General features: G+C 40.3%; 1 protein-coding gene across 1 annotated transcript in view; it reads right to left on the bottom strand.

Moving 5' to 3' along the window:
- cacng2b (calcium channel, voltage-dependent, gamma subunit 2b) overlaps positions 1–20421 on the bottom strand; it is a 68969-nt gene that overhangs the window by 27906 nt on the left and 20642 nt on the right. The window lies entirely within an intron of this gene.

Raw genomic sequence — 20421 nt, 5'->3', positions numbered from 1 at the left:
TCAGTTTTTAAAACCTTAGGATGTAACTACAGCCCAGCCCATGCAGCAGTATATGAATGACTAACCTCGTATTGTGGATGGATTATCTCAGTTGTTCTCCTGGCTGAAGTTTGGTCCTTTTACAGCATCCTGCCATGCGATTACATTTGTTCCTGACCACCGACAACACTCACGTTAACTTTTATCGAGTGGGAAAAAAAAGTTAGCTTGTTTATATTATGCTAACATAGCTGTGTCGCTAGCGGTCACGTAGCACATCATTATATACCAGCTAGCCCAACTTCAGTAACCCTACAAACGTCACTGCTGTTTAGTTTTCTGTCTTCATTTATGCTGGAAGTGATAACAGAGCTGTACGTTTTAATTTGTTTCCAAAACCCCGCAGTCAGGACATGCTATATTGTATTTAGATAGAAGCTAGCGAGCTAACTTCCTGCTAACTTCTAACTCAGTTAAATGTCATAAATTCCGTTTTCATGGATGCCTGGATGTTAAACTCAATTGTTACACCTAGTAGAGCAGAACGCTGATTATTTTATTAAAGATGAAAGACTTTAGACAGTTTTTCAACTCTCAGTAATGCCATAGTGATCGTTTGATATATGGACCTGCAGCGGAGTTTAGGTCCAGACAGGCTAGTGAGGTCAGACTGAACAACCGGATATGACCTTAATTATTAATAAACATCTGCAGTGTGGCTTATATAATTTAACCTTCTGAAAACACCGTAAGATTTTCAAAGACATACACTGGAGTTGAATGGGAAGGGAGATGTCATGGTTTGAACCATCTCAAAAACATGTTTGTTAGTTAAACCTGTTTTGCATTGTTAAATGTAAGGCTAAAGATCGCTATTGATCGCTATTGATCAGACGCCACAAGCGAAAGATTCATACTGGTGGAACATCACTATATGGAAACATAAACATTTTAATTGTCGTTATTTAAATCCTTTATAAAGAGCACCTAAAATATTAACAATTTGAATAAGCAAACATAAGGAAATACACTTGTCCATTTAGTAGTGAATATTTTATAAACCCTGTTAAGGTTTCTTTGTTAGACGATTAAATTCAGTTTTATTTCTATAACACCAAATCACAACAACAGTCATTTCAAGGCACTTCATAATGTAAAGAGCCTACAATAATACAGAGAAAACCTCAAGAATCAGATGACCCCCTATGAGCGAGCACCTCGGCGATGCTGGGAAGGAAAAACTCCCTGTTAACAGGAAGAAACCTCCAGCTGAAAAGTGGGAAGTTAAAGATAAGAATAGAGCTTAACTGCTGTGCCCTGTAACTTTACATCATAAAATTTAAGAATAAAAATATTTTGTTGCTTTGTTCTGTTGTGAGAAACATAAATATCTGTGCAAACTTTCACCTTGCGGGATGTTACTTGCTTAGCAGAGGAAGACAGAGAACCCGGTGCACCCACCACCCAATTTTCAATATGAGAGGATAAGATGATAAGACTTGCTTGTGAACATACACCCAGGCAGCTGTCATGTTATTCAACTTACTATTGCTCTTTAAATCAGGCCTACACATGTGTAGCTGGTTCCCTTGTACAATACTATCACAGCAAATTGAATAGTATGCAGATTTCCAGAGCCTTGCATTCGTATTCTCCTGATGAAATTTATATCACTTGTGCTCGTGTATGTGTGTACACGTTACAGTTCAGGTCATGACCCAAAATCAGAACAAGTCGGGAGACAAGAGGATTACCAGGGAAAGTGAAAATTGGATCAAACTGGATTGTAACATATTGTAGTAGGAGACATAATCAGGTTTCTCAGCAAGTCAGGGTAAGCAGCTGCCTGACTTCACCTCATATGAAAAATGCAAAATGTTATTTCTGTACAAACTCAGTTCAAAGAGGAAAAAGGCTTCATTTTCTCCTACTAGTCCCAAATGGTCCAAATATAATGATCCATATAAAAGGAGCTCAGACAAAATTCAGTAAACATGCGGCCAGAAATGAACTCTTCATGCATTTTAAAACTTTGATAGAGAACAAAAGGACTGAAATGACTGAAAAAGCCTTCAGTTCATTAAACGACTTCATTTTGAGCTGTATTTCATTATAATCTTTGAACCCGCACGGCCAATTCATTTCCACGCAATTTCAGCACACGTCTGGCAATAGACCGACCTATTAAAGATAATTGTAATAAATGTGGAATTAGATTCTCACCCTATTTGTTCTAACTAATTTAGAGTAAGCAATTACTTTTCCTACCAGCAGGCATGCACAAGTGTGCACACGCACCACATAAATTACTTTGATGTCTGGTTGTGACAGAGAGAACTGCTCGGGTTTGCTCCTGATAAAGAAGCCTCCATCCCGACTTTGATTTTTTTTCCCTTTTTTGTGACGGGGAAGTAGAGCAGCCTGTTGTCATGTGGCACAAAGCAAAAAGGAGCAAATGACTGGTTAGTGATAATTTGGCAGATCATGGCGCTGTGTGGTGGAGGTCACCGTAGCGTCCAGGTGGTCAGAGAGCATTTCACAAGTGTTCACACTTTTAGTCCAAATTAGTTCATTGCTCAGATTTCCCTCCGCGTTTAAATGACTCAACTTGGGTTAAGTGCTTCTGATCAGTAGCAGAGCAAAAGCCAAGTGGACTAACGTGGGTAAACCAAGTGTGATACAGTAAATGCATCCATCCATTCGCCATATCTTTTACTCTGTATATGGCTATAGGGGGTTGGAGCCTATCCCAGCTGGCACAGGGTATATCGAGGGTGGGCAACTCAAGGCCTCGAGGCCAGAGTCCTGCAGGTTTTAGATGTCACCTTGGGTCAACACACCTGAATCAATGATGATTAGTTCATTACCAGGCCTCTGGAGAACTGCAAGACATGTTGTGGGGGTAATTTAGCCATTTGAATCAGCTGTGTTGGATCAAGGACACATTCTGCCATCTGCCATTGCTACAGCTGTGTATCCTGCTACAGTGATGCCAGCGGAACATTTTTATCAATGGCCTGTGTCACTTTTCTTTCAGATGTTGAAGGACTCCTGTTGACTCTACAGGACTAACCTGCACATTGCCAATAGATGCTAAATAATACCAAGCACAGCTCAGTGTAAAGCCTATGGATCCAGATGCCTCAGTATGTGAAACCTTGGAAAGAAGAGTGGACCCAGCCAGAACCGTCAGTCTGTGGACAACAGTGCTGACCTTCCAGGCTGCAGACAAGACTGGATGTTTAAATGACATGACTGTGTTGCTGCAGCTGCATGCAGAGAAGCAGGCAGAAAAGCAGCTAAACAGGTGAAAGAAAACCAGTGTGATCCTTGGATGACTAAGAAATATCCTGTTTTGCCAGTGTGTCCAAGATGCTGTTTGAAGCGAAAGGCAGATATATATAGATATATAGATTCAGTTATAAGCTGTTAAACAGACTACACTGAAGTTGTAAGGAATCAGATTGCATCTCATATCATGCAAAGTTTTCAAGTTTTGCTAGATATGAAATCCTGCAAAATATAAAATACATCAAGTAGAAGTCAGTCATGTAGTTAATAAAGACAAATTAGCGACAGCAATAACAGCAAAGTTGCAATTTCAGGAGACTTTTTCATTAAAGCAGTCACTTAATTAGCAACACTGGCATTCTAGCAGAAGGAACACCTTAAAATAAACAAGCTGCTTGTAGAGAGTTCATCTGTAACATAACTTGGCATTGCATGCATTCAGTAAATAAACAGGGCATATGGTGACATTATATCTGTGATATAACATTTATTTTAAACTACTACTGAACACAAACATAGTTAAGCCTTTGGACTACATGGTTTCAGTGTTGGTGAATTGTGATGACACACAGCGTCTTACAGAAAAGTCATTTGTGATTTTAATCACTCAGGCAGAGTCAGTGTATTAAAGCTTAGACCATAGTTTAGCTTGTTTATAACAGCTCACATCTTGGATATCTGTTTTTTATGTCTCTGATTCTTGTATAAACACATTATGTAGTGCTGTTACAAAAAGAATCAGTCAACAAATGTTGATATTAACTGTGTCGGACACAAAAATTGTACGTCTCAAGTAATGCGTATGCCTTCAGTCAGATATACTAATCCAAAACTGTCATCTTCTGCTATCACGTTTGGATTTGCATTTACGGTACTTTTAAAAAGTATATACAGGGCTTCACAAATTGCCACAAAAACAAGAGAATACATGAATTATTAATTCATGGATTACAACGATAAATATATTTTTAGCTTTAAAATATTGTCGTTGATTAAAGGATTTGTGCATAACTGGTGGATTCACCATTACAGAAACATGAAAAGTGATTTTGGTAATTACCAAGGCTGTTAATGTAGGATAGCAGTGGCAACAACCTTACATTGGGTGGTGCTTGTGACCCTTTATGAAATTGTTCATTTTTCTTTTCTTTTTAAATGAATGCCAAGCGGAGGATTCAAAAACCCATTTTACCCAATCAAGAATCAGCCTGATTCATAATGAAAAATTTCTATTTGTCATTTGTACACAATGTTTGCTGTATAAGTTAAACAACGAACTTATGGATGATATTTCTACTGTTGCGATATATCATCAAGCTCTTGGTAAGACAGATAATATTGGCATTTAAGGAAATATCAAACCATTCATTTAAGCTGCGATAGAGACCAGAACAACTATGTCAACTCCAAGATCGTGCCAAATTATTTATTTCTATATTTATTTTAGAAAAATCCATCAATGCAACCAACAGTGTAGTTGCTACTCAGTTAAAGTTAAAAAGAGAACAAAATCTAACATGCACGTGAGACGCAGCATGCCGCACCATTCATCTCAGATCTCAGCTAAAAACATGCGAACAACAGAGGCGTTCACGCATCATGAACATCATCTTCATCTGTGCATCCAGCACTAATATATTTGCAGACATCTATCTTCATGGATCCTCGTTACACTAGCTCAGCACGGCTGTCTCCTCTGATAGCGCCACACAAAATTAAACGTGTGATCAGACATAATCACACCATCTCAGAGAGCTGAAAAACTCAGCAACACTTTTTTGGGGGGAGACAGAGCTGCAGAGAAGCAGCAGTTCAGCTGTTAAAAGTAGGACTTGTACTGTGTCACCAGCATGTAGCACTCTTACAACAAGAGTGTTACAACTTGGCGAGCGAATGCAGATTTTCAGAACACATTACACCACCTCACGAAAAACAGCTACAGCTCTTTGAAACTGCCACATGAGAAAGGACGTGAAACGACAACTGAGTGGTGAAAACAGGGCCATCATTTCTTAAGTGAAGCGTTTTTTAACATTGTACTCTGGCTCCACCATCTTAATGTGAAAATAGACGGTTGCGAAACAACAAACACGGTAGCTCTCGCAGCTCTGAGAAAAACACACAAGCCCTTTACACTCTACATCTCTGTGAAGGAAGGTATTTTGTTTAAACTGATGGCGGCTAAAAATGTTGCACCCTGCCATGAAAGACGAATGCTTATCTTAGGAACGCATTGATTTGTATAAATATGTAACTATAAGAAATAATATTCAGCACCAGCAGTAAAAAAATGGTCAAAACGTGAAAGATAAATCAGACACTAATCAGTGCATGAGTGAAGCAAACTGGACAAGGTTGCTGATGAGACAGTTACTAATTACGGAACATCCACCTCCATCTGTGGCTGTAAACGTGCTAATTGCAGACATAAATTTGCAGATGGTCTCTCAAAGTCTTTAAAAAAAAGAAGATTACCAGGTACAGCAAATAAACAATTCATTTTTAAAAAGGGAGTACCATCAACCACCTGCAAACAACCACACTGTCCCCCTTTTGAGAAATCCCTGAGCGCGCCGTCTCCGGTCCCTTCCCTGCTCTATCCTAGTTTTGTTTAGTGAAACTTTCTGCAATGTTTTCCTCCCCCCTCCCAGCTCTGATAAATTCCTTTGGCACACATGTGAAGAAAAGAGGAGCGAAATGAGGAAACTGAAAAAAACAAAAACAGCAAAAGGGTGGAGGGAGGACAGGAAGGAGACAGACAGACGAGACATGTGACAAAAATAAGAGAAATGTGAGAGATCCACAAAGCCTGCAGCGTCCTGGTGAAGCTTCATTGATAAATGAGGCAACAGATGTTTAGCCCCATATAAAATTACAGCAAGCTGCTATATGTGGAATAGATACCTGCCCTCATTCTGCAGCTCTACATTACATCCTCCCAAAATCATCTCTGTTGCAGCGCACTGGGCAGCCGCTCATACGTCCAATATTCGGCTAGGAAAGTGACATTTAACTCGAAATGTTCACATTTTCTCCCCATTATAAGGTGTCAACAACAGCATGTTTACTGTATCTCACTGTGAAAGCACATAACGTGTGCTGGTGAGAGAAATACTTAAGCCAAAATGCTTTGTCTGTTTGACTGACAGGACCTGTAGATTATTTAGTGTGTATTTCAACATCTGCTAGAATTTAGAAGAAAGTTGTTTGGCTGAACAGATGGGTCGGAGTTTTGAAGGTTACAACAGAGCACTGCAGTGACTATTTTGAATCTCTTACGTGTGATGTGTGACTCATTTCAACTTGTTTTACATTTTTATCACCACTGAATATCCTGAAATATCAAGAGGACTAATCATCATTTACTAATTAAAAGCAAAAACAGCTGACTATAATTAAATGACTATAACTGAATTTAATTGTGCATATTTGTGACGCAGCACGAGAGACGTAGCTGTGCACAAAAGCAGCAGCGCAGTGACACGGCCTTTTCTGTTGTTTCCAGTGTTTGCTGTCCTAACTTCACTGTCTCCAAATGTCTCTCAAAACTCAAAAAAGTTTACTCTGTTTAACAGTTCGTGAAGCATAAACTGCAAATAATCAGTGTATTATTTTTCCTCAATTTTCACCCAGCACAAACCTCCACACACGTGGCTGGAGCTAAATCCAGGATGGAAGCTGAATGGAGATTTCTGTTGAAAAGTATTTTACATGCTTTAAATTGCAGTATTGTGAAATTCAGCGGTGCTCCATTCTGAAATAGTCACTAGCTGGTTTTTTTGCACTGTGAAGGTTTTTATTATTGTAGTCTCAAATTAGGGACATTTTGATGGTAAGACCGACCAATAAAAATGTCTTTAATAGTTTTAGAGACATTCAGGTTCAAATATTGCTGCAGATTTCACTGTGTGGAAAAAGGGCCTGAAAGTAGGTCAATGGACCATTTTCAAAAAATATAGTAACACTTGATCCTGTGGAGTCCTGTGACCTGGAAATCATGTTGTACATAGTACTAGCTTTCTTTTCAAATGTAGGAAATGCTACATTCATATTAGTCGTATACCTTCATTCAAGTGCTTAATCTAGAACTGGTAACACATTGCAAGGTTGGAACCACTGCACTGAAGGCCAAAGCACCGAAGCGTTGGTTTGATTGGTGTGAATTGTGCTCAAATATTGAAGGGATTGATGGCAAGCCAAAAGGCCTGGGAGAGTCACCTCCCCCCCACCCCCCGACCAAAAAACCCCCCAAAAAAAACAAAAACCAATAAAGATGTGATTCAGTGTGAATTAAACTTCTAAAAGACATTATTATCTCTGGTGTCCATATTAGATTGGGGTTTATTTACTTGAGACCTTAATCCATTGAGGTTCTTGGTGTCGTTGGTGATGACCCAAATCCTTCGGAGTCGAGCAAGAAGTCATTTTTTGGAAAAGAAAGTTTTTCATGTGTATCAGGTAGAATGACTTAAGATCTTTGTTTTCTGATTGCGAGACTGGGAAGAATCATTTCTATCAAGAGCAAAAATGAGATATTCTGGTTGGGGTCAGCGTTTAGGCTATAACTAATGCTGACTTACACCTCCAAGGCCTAAACTTCCTGACTAGTGCAGATATAATGCTCATCAGAAATAAATTGATTCTTGATAGGTATCTAGGTTTTGGGGGGTTTTCCGCCTGTCACGTGAGGACATGACAAGAGCAGAATATGTCTGAACATTTCAGGAAGTAATACAACAGAATTACAGTAAATTTTACTTTGTTTGGTTAAAAGAAACAACAAGTGGTCATGAGATATTCTGACTATTTGCAGATTTTTAATTAATCTCATTTACAGCATACATTTAAAGCCTTGAGTCATTCAGAAATCTTTACATAATCACATTAATCATCAGTGCCTGTTTTTCAAATACTGAAAATCTTTTAATAAACCTTATTCTAAAATATCTCCTCGCTTTAAAAGCCCAAACAAATCAGCTGGGTCGGGCTGTTGGTTTAATAAATGATTTAAGCAGAGGTCTAATTTTCAGCCTACCGTGAAACTCGCCGCTGGTGCAGTTAAAGTCGGAGAATTACGTGTTGGTTAGAAACCACAGGCCTAAAATAATTTTCTTCCTGTATTTCTGACATGGACGTGAATTGTTTGACAGATGGGGATTGCTGAATGAAAAAGCGGTCATGGTCATAACGTCACACATTACACCACATTAAAATACATTCATGCTCCGGTGAAAAACGCGCGTAAACGGGTCAGAATCGGCCGTTAGCTCAAGAGGGTTGACTGATCGGACCGCAGGATCTGGCAAGATAGTGGGTCAGTGACCAATAAATGGCGAGTGCTTGCTTTCTCCCCCTCTCTCCTCATTTAAGTCTCCCGTCCACTATCTTTCCTCCCCATCCGCGTCTCTCTTACACTACCCTCTTACCCCCCCCCCCCCGGTGTGTCTGTGATGGACGTTGCGTAACATTACTAAAGAAAAACGACACACACCAGTGTGCAGCATCGGCGAAGGCTGGGAGCTTGGAGGGTGGGCAGGAGGATGGGGTGGTGAGGGAGTCGAGCAAAGAGCACTGACCCAATATCTAATGAAAGAGCAGAGAGAGATGAAGGGGAAGGGAGGAGGAGGGTGGGGTGGAGGGCAGAGGCGAAGTCGACTGGAGAGATGGAAAGAATAAACGGAAAAGAAAGAGATGAGGGATGAGGTTTGGTGTGGGGAAATATGGAGGGGAGGAAAAAGGGAAAGGGAGAGAGGCTAGAGGGGGAGACAGAGACAGAGAGGGGCAGACAATGAATTCAGGCAAAAAAGAGCCTGGGCATTTAAACTATAAATAACCAAGATACTAGCAGCAACACTGGTCTTCTCTTTCTCTCCCTCCATCCTTCCCACATCTTTCTTTCCCCCCGTTTCCCTGCGTGTCCGTGCTTGTTCTGCTTCACAAAGTCTGTGATTTTGATCAGCTTACGCTCTTCAGAAGGACAAACCCCATCTGACTTTGATTTAGTCCTGTTGTGACTGGCTGCAATTTGGTTTGTTTGATTTGGTGATCACAAGCATTTGTTTTATTGGGATTTATTTAAAAAAAAAAAACAGCACAAGACATTTAACCAGGTTAAATTAAAGTCCCGTGCTTTCATTGGCTGGGCAGGGTATAGAAAACCATAACCGTAAACCATAAATAAATTGATATTCAGTTACAATCACAATTAATACAGGCACTGATTTATAAGATGATTTTCTCTGAAATATTTTAATTTGTAATGATATTTATTTCCCAAAACATGTTTACATTTTGTTATATCTGTTATAGGGTTAGCTTTTTGCCTATTGGTTGCTTAAGATCACAGTGTAAATGCTAGCGTCCAATCAGGGGACTGCTAGAAAGCAGCAAACAAAACTTTCACATTTGTCCTGCAAGATTATGCTGTCAGTGTGGACTGCTGCATTAACAATACATGAGTTTGAAAAATATCTTTAACACAAGAAACAATTGCACAAGTTTTGGCAGCTTTTGATCTCCATATAACACTCCCCTAAGCTACTCAAACCTGAAGAGCACCTTGCATTATGTGATAATAGCTCGAGAACACATATCCAGCTGTGTTAATGTGAATATTGGCATGAGAACAGACATGACCGTGATCTGAGCTTGAAAGTTTATCTAGCACAGGAAAATCTCAGCTCCAAAACCTTGAAGCTTCAACTTCATGTAGGAAGGAAAAACCATGTAACAAGTGTGGCCTGACATGTAGGAGCCTCAAAGTTCAGTATGTAAGCATAAGGTTTGAGCGCTTCACTTAAACGACACCTCAGCAATGGTTCCTGAGGGGAAACTGTTATGATGGCTGCATGTATGTATTTGTATTTATGTTTGTGTACATCTGCGTGACTGTGTGCACTTGTGTGTTCATGCTCTTGCATGTGGGAATGTGTGAATCTGCCTTAAAAGCGTTCATCTCTGCGCTGTGCGTGTGCACCTGTGAATGCATGCGTGGTCCATGCGTCCACGTGTGTGCAAAAGTGCAAGCGTGCCTGTGTGTACATGCATATGGATATGAGCCATTAGCTGTTATCCACAGGGAAGACATGTTAACATGTTTGGCTACCACTGAGAGAATTGTTAGGAAACTGTGTGTGTGTGTTTCTGTGAACGTTTGTCCACACGCACACATGTATACATGCCCAGCTGCGTGTGTTTGTGTGTGTGAGGTCCCATTGAGTCAGTGGAAGGAAGGCAGGGGGTATGAGTGTGAGGGGAGGGAGGGCCTGGTGGGGGGAGGTGGGGAGGGTGCTATGAGTCATCCTCCGCATGGGCTTCTGGCTCTCTCACTTGCTTAGTAGCTCACCCGCTCGCTGTCTTTCCCTGCATAGCAACGGCTGTGCAAAAGCTCATATAGGTCCCTAGCAACCAGTACTGATCGTGTATTGGCCTGTAAACACTCCATTAACAGGTCACAAGGACCCATTAAATCATAAATACACTAATAAATGCGCACAAAATTGTTTCAAGACGTCATGTAAACACGTAAACAAAAATGATCAGGACAATAAGAGGAATGTGGGGGGCAAACAGAATCTATTTTAAGGACAAATTCAATAAAACTCAACAAAACCAGCCTACAACTTTAACTAGCTAATGTCTTAAATATGCTTTCAAGTGAACAAAAACAAATTCACATTTATTTGCTGGAAGTAAAAATATGACTTTCCCAAAAGGCAGGATTCACACACAGGGATCACTTTGAGTGACCTTTTCACACAATCAACAAAGCAACAACAACCAGTCGCTCACAAGGCAAGCTAGCTGAGTGTTTTTTAGTAATTAGCATTACCAAGCTAGCTATATGTAACTACCTAGCTAGGGTGTATCGGATATCCCGGGTTGCTGTTACTGCCTCATCAAAGTAATGTTGGTCCAGGATCAACATTGCAGCTGACCAATCGTGTTGCTGGATAACTTACTTGTCCCCCAGAAGCAGAGGGCAGAAGGCATTAGCTGCCCGATAGTTCAACACATTGAACACATAGATTCGATACCATTTATGCAGTTTATCGCTTGCTAGGAGAAAAAGAACCTGGCACTAATTTCTCACGTTTGCTACACATTGGTGCAGAGACCTTTTTCACTCAAAGTGTTTAGATCCCTAACTCGGAATTTTGAGGTATGGATGGCAGAAACAAGCTTAATACATTCTAGCAACAATTTAGTTGCTAAATGAGAGCATTCAAAGTTTAAGTAAGCAAAAATATTTCTGAGTGGCAAGGGCTAAAACCATAAAAAACCTGTCATAACGTTTAGGTAGGACACAAGTTTAGTACAAACCGATTGCTGGGTCATTGCCTGCATCATCACATCCCAATCACTTGATCCTTACCTCCACATCTGTCTTGGAGTTTTCTAATTAGCTCCCTCAGTATGCATACCAGTCCCCCAGTTTCCTTACAGACTGACTCTTGTGCTTTCGTGCACAGTTCTCCAGTTCACAGACCTTGTGCTCTTGTTTTGATGATTTGGTGATGGTGATTTTTTCCCCCACCATGTACATTTTTTGGAACCCATCTGCCAGAGATGCCACTGTCAGAGAAACTGACCTTTTACATCTTGTCTTATACATTTCCCAAAATTGAACTCTGAGTCATAGGGAGGTGGCGAGAAAAATGCTGCCCCGTCGCAGGTCTCAGCACTCCGGCCCATTTCTAGAAACAATGTCAATGCACAAGTGAATACAAATGTGCAACGGCAAGTAATCTTTGAAGGAAATGAGAGCGGATTGTATTTCTGTTAAAAAAAACACTGCATTGCATTTCAGCAGAAAATACATAGAGTGCAAGTAATGTGTTCTGTGATGGTATAATGTTGTTTTGATCTTGCATTACAGTGTTCACTTGTTACTACAGCATTACTGAAGTTTTTATGGTTATTTTTAGACACTCTAATCGCTTACATTCAGCCAAAACAAAGTGTTTTCCCTGAGAACAGCCCAGCCGGTAATTATATTCCCACCTTAGTGTAATTGAAAAAAAAAACATTTGAAATTTGTAGCCTACCAAGAATCACAGGAATGCTGTTTGCTACCGCAGCTGGAGCACCTGAAGGGTTAATAGTGATAGATGGGGCAAATAGTAAAGCTAGTAAGCCATGCTGGTGATCGATGATGTTTCCCAAAAGGCTCAGCTGCGGTGTTTTTACCCAATCAGCAAAGGAGTAAACAAGAAGAAAGTGTTGTCTTTCTCTATCAGCTGATGTTTCTGCGGCGATAAAAAATACACGAGCTTCCAGTATCTGCTTGCTGTGTCAACAACATTAACCGTCACTCAAGGCAGCGTCAGTCATCACCTCGGCGCGCTCTCACTTTAAGATCTCTTCTTCCTCTCACCTCACCCCCCATTAAAGACGTTGATCTCGGTACAGATGTTGTTTGGAAAGCTTTCTCTCGTACACATCCACGGCTACCTCGCCCTCCTTCACAGATGTTGTTTGACACATGTCTACCCGTCCCCATCTTCTGCTTTTTCGCCTCTCCTTTTACCTCCATCTCTCTCTCTCTTTTTCCACCTTCTCTTGGTCACCAATGCTGTTTTTCTCTCCATCTGCTCTTTTTTCCCCCCCAGTTTCCCTTCCTCACTTCTCCCGTTTATTTTTCACCTTCCTTTCAGACTTTCCCTCTGTGCTCAACCCAGATCTTCTTCTCACTTTGCAGTAGCATCTCTCCCAGATGTTTCAGGGCACAGACGATCTCTCCTGCAGATGCAATAAAACTGAAAAGTCTCCTGAGGCAAGAGAAGTACTTGTTGTTTGGGTTGGGTGGGCCGGTCACAGTAATACGCTTGCAGCCTGCATAAAGAGAGCAACACATACTGTCACGCAAGCTGGGAAACTGTGTGTCTGTGTGTGCGCGCGTGTGTCTGTGTGTGTGTAGATATTCAGCTGTGAACTGTGTGAGCATGTATAATTCTAGCCTGGTGTCTAAGAATCATTTCCATCTTGGTTTCAAGGCTGCTGATTTGGGTCCAGACCCAAACACAAAATCTCATTACATGGACAAACATGAAAAAAAAGTGAAAATAAATAAATAAATAAAAGGAAAAAGCAAGAGGCAATTTTCCTGGCTGGATACTGAAGCAGCAAGAGTCGGGTCTCAACATTCATAAGATTTCAAATTGCATAGAAGGTCACCACATTTTGTTCTAAAAACCAATTTACGGTCTCTTTTACAAAGGTTACAAACACATGGTTAACTCTGCAAGCTACTGAGTCGATGAGGCCAAACGTGTTTAATGCCGAAATGGGGAGAATAAGGATAAATGTTTATGTCCATGCCAAGAGTAAACAACCTTAAGGTGGCAAAAACTGCAATTCCTCATTGACCTGCTTCTAAAAGCAAGACATACACATGTCAAACCCCACAATTCTAGACCAGAACAAAATGTTCACTGCCTGCTGCACTAAATAGTTTTGGCTTGTTTGGGTAGATTTCTCCATCATGAAAATTTGTAGCGCGGTCAGTTTTATACAATAAATGTTTTTAAAAATAAATGACGCACACAAGTTGTATTTAAAGTTTAACATCATGCAGTTAGGTGCAAATTATAGCCAGATGTAGCAATTATGATATAAATTAAAATTCATATATGTAAATTCATATTTGCTTAATTTTTTAAAAATTGTCAGAAGTTTCAGTAATTAAAATTTTCATGGTTCAAGCTTTAAATGGTAAGTTCTATTTAATTCTAGGGGAACTGTGGCTTAGTTGTGTGCTGTATATTATGTATTATAGGTGGACGGATTGATCCAAATATCGATAGTATAGTATTGGTATTGGATTAACACTAGCACAGTAGGATACTTTGTTTTTATGCTCATAGTTCAGTATATAACCCACTGAACTGCGTTGAATAAATTATAATTATTGTTACATAAGCTACAAATTAAAACTATCAGTGTCAGTATTGGTAATACTGCCCTATATTTACTTGGTATCAGATCAATACCAAAGCACAGCACTAATGCATAAATAGGATTTCTGCCCAATGTTCGCCCTGTGTGTTTTTACTGCTCGTTCTTGCAAGTCAAATTACTCATTTATTAATAACAAGCCAACAATCCGGTTTTATTAACTGGACAGCTGTTAATAGGGGAGCTTTAGTAGAACATAATGGTCATTTGTCTTCATGTTTAACATTTTACAGACTGAACGATTAATCGAATAACCGATAAATTAATCGGCTTGGGTGGCTGAGGTTGGGGAAAAAAGCTCAACAGTAGAAGAAAACAAAACACGGAGACCCTGAAGACAACCCAGCTCAAACAGGTCCTGCCATTTCAGTGGATTTCAGCAGTAATTGGATTTCCTTTTATCCTTCACCTGTGCAGAGCCTTGAAGGAATACTTTGACATTTTAGGGAAAAAAGGGTTATTAGATTACTTGTTCAATACCGCTCTCATATTGATCCTTTAAATATAATTTTACACGACCGAGTGCTGCTTGGATTGGTTTAGCATAAAGAGTGCAAAAATAAGGAGCTCTTCCTCAGGCGCTAGTAGGAGTTTTTCTGACTTTGCACCTATTTTTTTCAGACCAGCAGACTACTTTACCAACTTTCTTGTTTCGCTTTTTTAAACTTCAGAGCAGAGATAGTCATTTCAGAGTAGGTGTGACTTTAAAATCTCCAACTGGTGGATTTCCATGAAGGCAAGAGATATTTCCTTCCTGAAATGATCCAAAGAGCGACTAACGGGGGCGCCACAACAATCGCCATGACAACAATGATTACTCATCTCCAAATAAGTGAAATAACAATGAATAACATCTAATCAGGCTCAGCGCGCTGAAGGTGTGATTATGCACACTGCTGCTGCTTTGCCACTTTATGCAAACCATCTCTCTCTCTCTCTCTCTCTTTCTTTCTTCCTCTCTCTGTCGTTCTCAGAGCGGTCTGGGCAGGATGATTAATTTGCGACTATTGATTCCTCGAGAATGTGGGAGGGATTGAAAGAGAGCGAGGGAGGGGAGAAAGGAGCATCCAGTATTCTGAGTAGCGCCTCGCTGCAGCTCTCGCCTCCAGTCTTTCATTTAAGAAAAAGCCAATGAGTGCAGAGTTTGGATCCGCCAGAGCACCTCCATCCACCCCCCTCTCTCCCTTCTTCTTCTTCTTCTTCCACCTCCTCTGCCCATCCTTCCTTTTTTCCTCTTCCCTTTCGCTTCCTTCTTTCTTCTTTACTTCCCTCCTGCCCCTGCATCCCCTGTTGTCTAAATTATCTGTGAATATTCAACAAATGCAAGCGCGCCTGGCAACAAGCAGGAAGGAACGGAGGGAAGGAGAGAGGGCGAAGTGCTTAGAAAACAAAAACAAAAATATTTTCTCCTTTCCAAGTTCATAAACTGTTTCGTTCCATAAATATCTTGAAACCAGGAGGCCAGCCCTCAGCTGAGTTTCACTGCAACTTCAAAACAGTAACAGCCGATGAAAAAGTCACAGAATAATTATTAATAATTTAATATTACGAGCAGCGAGCTAATACGCCAACTTCTGCCGTAGTGGTGGCAAAAGGTACATTTTAACACAGCGCCAGTTCACAAACACAGCAGCAAAACAAAAACAGAAAAAGAATCCCGTGAAGAAACAAACAGCAGAGAGTGAACGTCTCGAGCCAACCCTCATTTTTAATTTTGTTTCTAAGAAGCTGGATTTTTTTAGGCGTTCTCAAGCAATAGATTTCCTAAAAGATTTCTCTTCTTTAAAAAAAATATACTTTAAAGCAGATTAACTTTTTTTTTTTTTTAATCATGCCCTTAGGAAACCAGAAAACATCCAGCAAAAACCTGACACAGGACCCAAGAGATGCACTCGGGCCTTTAGTAGATCCTGTTCACTGAAGCCTCAGAGAGCTCAGGCTGTGTTGAAGAATAAAGATGGCCACAAATATTGACTTTCAAGGTCTTTAGTATTGTACAAATTCAGTTTTTGTCTTGTTTCAACATGTTTCAATAAATCATTGCACCTATTTCCCATTTGCCTAGCAAAGTAAAAAGCAGTGAGGATGGCTACAGACTTTTCCACTGTGCTGTACATTTCGGATCATATCAGAACTTATGTGAAACCAAGTCAAATTTGCATCTCAGTGTTTTTGTTTTTAGCGCCGTTGCATTTTCTTGTAATTTATTTCTAACGATATGAAGTTTTTACGTTTGCATTTCTCTTGAACAAAAAATTATAAGGTGGAAATATACTTGTAAGTTCAGTTTAAGTTAAAATTATAACTCCACAGGAAAATAATTGGGAGACGATGGAGTGATAATGTATTCACAGCTTCACTATCATAGCAGGGGACCTTCAGTAGAAGAAAAGTCAGAAAGACTTGAAAGAAAACCAACCCCAAAAAAAGTCAGCTTCAGCCTCCCACTTTGAGGGAGGGACACACACAAGTGTCCTGTCATCGTGACTTTGTCCCTTAAAACCTGAGCAGCTCTCCCACACGCCAGAGACTTCACCAGAGAGGTCGTTTAACTCCACATTTAGGGCGAGAGGCGGGGTACACCCTGGACAGGTTTCAGGCCGATTGTGATTACACTAAACCTGCTATAAACTTGCATTCTTCCTGATGACCAGCAGGGGGCTATGTGTCAGTGGGAGGTCAATAGGAAATCAACACTATAGTTCCTTGATCTAAGAAGAGGGTATTCTTTGACTGCAGCCACCTTCTGACTGATAATTACTTTCTATGTGAAGGTGATAAACCCATTGCTTATGATATTATGGTTTAAAACCCAAGATGGTGATGGCCAAGACACTCACCTCAGGTTAATCTGGTTAACATCCTTGTTCCTAGTTCCCTCATTTATATACAGCGTATGATATGGATAAAACTTTTGTCTGATAGTCAATATGTTATCCACTGTGATATATCGTCGTACCAAAAGTTCCTATCTTTGCATATGGAAACACTGTTTTGCCACAGATAACAAGAAGGCAGCTTATGGATGTGTGACTACAGTCAGAGTGCAGACAGAATAGAAATTGTCCTCTGACTGCTTGTCTTAGAGCACTATAGCTTTTTTACATCCAACCCTCTCAAAAGCCGATCGCTTGTTGCTAAAGAAACACTTGAAATCCTAATGAAATGACACAGCTGGAAACATGTAGGCATCTGTTTAGCGTGCCTGCTGTGCTGATATTGTGCCATGTTTTTTGGACATTAATCAACAGGATGGCTCTACAAAGGAAGAAGAGCGTTCAGTCTGGAGCATCAGAGAATCACACACTTATCTAAACACATGATGCTGGGAGACACACTCCACTGTACGGTTAGCAGATGGCCGCAACGTGTTCTCAATCGCTTAATTCACAAAAAGGTTTACAAATAATACACAAACATAGCCGCTGCACACTGCAAATCCTGCGCCTCCCACGTGCGTCACCTGTCGGTCGGCACGTCTGGACAGAGACACACCGAACAAGGAGATTTAGCTGGAGGCCATTTTGTGTCCACGCGTTGTTGTCACTGCACTGACCTGAACTCTGAAAGGCTTCAGGAAACTACTGAATCGTTTCAGCTTACTCTGAGTCGACTCATGCACTGCAGTACCTGCTGCAGGGAAGAAGCTTCCTGTTCCCTCAAAACAGCACGATCCCGTTCTCGAACGCTTCATCAGCTGCACGCACGCACGAGTCAAATACCCACTACGTAGCTTGCACATCAGAATTGCAGTGAGGTTCACAGACAGTAAACCGGGTGCTTTAGATTCTCTCAGGAACAAGGAGAAAACTTGCATTGAACTGAAAGTTTAAGGAAATTTGCAGGATACGAGAAAGCATTCGTATAAATCAGCTGCCAGTCAACCTGCCCTTTAAAAACGTTTTTTTTCCAGTTTCTTTAAAGAACAAGTCTGTTTCACATCATTGTTTAGCCATTATCTAGAAAGAAGACTGGTAAGCATGGAAATGGTGCAAGTGTAACTTTAACAGTGGAATAATGAATGTGCATGCAAGTAGTGTCTTAGCAACACACACTCAGTCTCCTTGTTAAATTTACACACCATCACACAGCACCACCAGCCCAGTACAAATACAGTCTTTTGCTGGGTCATTTAGCAGCTGCAGTTGATCAATGAGTAGTTAAAAGTCCAGTAACTGATTCACTCCACACCTATTTACTGTATGTCTCTCTGTGCCTCTCCAGTTCAGTCCTAAGGGAGGGATTAGTAGTATACTGCAGGACTGAACCCCAAGTCATTTAAACCTTGTTTTTCAGATCATATCTGCATAAATTATGATTTTACAAATTGACTGCCATTTGTACAATTTTGCATGGCTGAAACACAAAGAAAACGGCCATTGTCTACATACAGTTGGCCATTGCTATATACTATATACTTGCTATTACTATATATATGCACATACATTTAGAAGCTCTAGCTGTGTAGGTCAGCAAAAAGGGGAACTTCACAGATAAAACCATCTGTTTAAATAAGCTTTGATCCTATAGGATCAAAGCTTATTTGCAATACTTGCAAATACTCTACAAGGACAATAAAGGGTGAGTGGTTCCCTCTGACTCCAACAGTGTCAGGTTGAGAATCCATTCTACCCCCCAGGTACAGGAGCTTCTGCAGCAGGACTGATGGAACCACCAGCTAACACAGCAGCATGCTAAGGAACCTAGCTAGTGTAGCTACACTGTACACTGCTAAGCAGAGGACTGTTTAATGTACTGATTTAATGAAGTGATAAAACTTTATGTTGAGATATGTGTTCAGAGAGAGGCTGTTGGGTGGTTATCGCCACCATTCTCGTTAAGTCGACGTAAGTTATGTGCCACACATACACAAGGTATGGCATGCAAACTAACAGTCCTCTTTTCTGACTTAACCCTAACCCTAACCACATGTTTCGACTTGTCACACATACGTTCTGACATTCAGGCTCAGTCACACTGGAGTAAAAACTAAACGGGAGCGTCTTTGCGACGAGGAAACGTTGGTGGTTGACCAATGCTAGCAATTAATTTTTACCCATTTTGTGACCACTTGGAAGCAGTTGGGCAACCAACTGGTCACCCAGAGGATGAGTGTTCAACAAACAATCTCCTTGGATGTATTTTTGTTATATTTCTATTTAAAACTAAGGTTGCCAGGCACCTCTGTCCTTTTTATATCACTGTTTTGCAGAAACTAGGTCACTATTTGTAGCAGAATTTCAGATTTTTTTTGTTCTATGAGGTTAAGACTGCACTCTGAATTTTAGTAGTTAATGTTAAGTCCAACAGATTTGCAATTTTTGCTGATTTATCAGTTAATCCCAGTGTTGTCACAAACAGATTGCCAACTAGACCCCATTAAATCACAAACTGATAGCAGACTGAATCCATCTTACTGCCGTTTTATCTCCAACTTAAAGCACCAAAGTCACTTCAAGGACGGTACGTGACTGCGAGTGGTGGGATGCCTGGTGCCGTCTTTGAAGCAACCATATCAAAGGCAATGAAATATTTGTGCCTTGGTCTCGAACCACTGTTTTGCCTAGTGTGTCTGCATTACACACCTTCCATTTCTAATGCACCTTTAGTTACAGTGTGCAACTGTGCTTCAAAGGAGTGCATTTGATATATGCGCTTCTTTATTTAGCACTGCACAAGAGTGATTGTTCCTTTCGACCTTTACATTATTATAGTGTTATATATTTGTATTAATTTAAATCTAATAAACAGATTAATTTTAATCGTGTCATTTGAAGTATTATTTAAAATGCCACCAATTATGATAATTATCCCGAGACTGAGTAATGTTGTTTATCTGTTTGAGAATGATTTATGAGGCTGATTTAATAACCTAAACCTACAGCTGAACATGTCCAGAAGGCAAAGCCATGGTTTCGTGAACCTAAAGCTAATACATGCAAATGACTAATTATGAATTTATGCAGGCTCATTTTCATCTATACTGTTTCCTCCATGCACGCAAGAGTCAACCTCAGCTGTGAATTATAGTAATGACCACATACTGGCCTCTTTACTTTGTAGAGGTTAACAGAGCTGAAGCACTCAGTGAGGACTGGAGGTACTTACTGCAAGTAAATGTCCATCAATGAATTACTATACTCAGTATGCTGTATTATAAGTATCACTCAATTGTGTCTGAGAGAATTGGCATCT

The sequence above is a fragment of the Mchenga conophoros genome, linkage group LG6 (genome assembly GCF_057382185.1).
Source record: "Mchenga conophoros isolate Kocher_MC1m ecotype Shallow Benthic linkage group LG6, M_conophoros_male_GT1.1, whole genome shotgun sequence".
In the NCBI taxonomy this organism is placed as follows: Eukaryota; Metazoa; Chordata; class Actinopteri; order Cichliformes; family Cichlidae; genus Mchenga; species Mchenga conophoros.
Note: the sequence above shows the minus strand (reverse complement) of the source record. Positions and strands in the feature narration are given on the sequence as shown.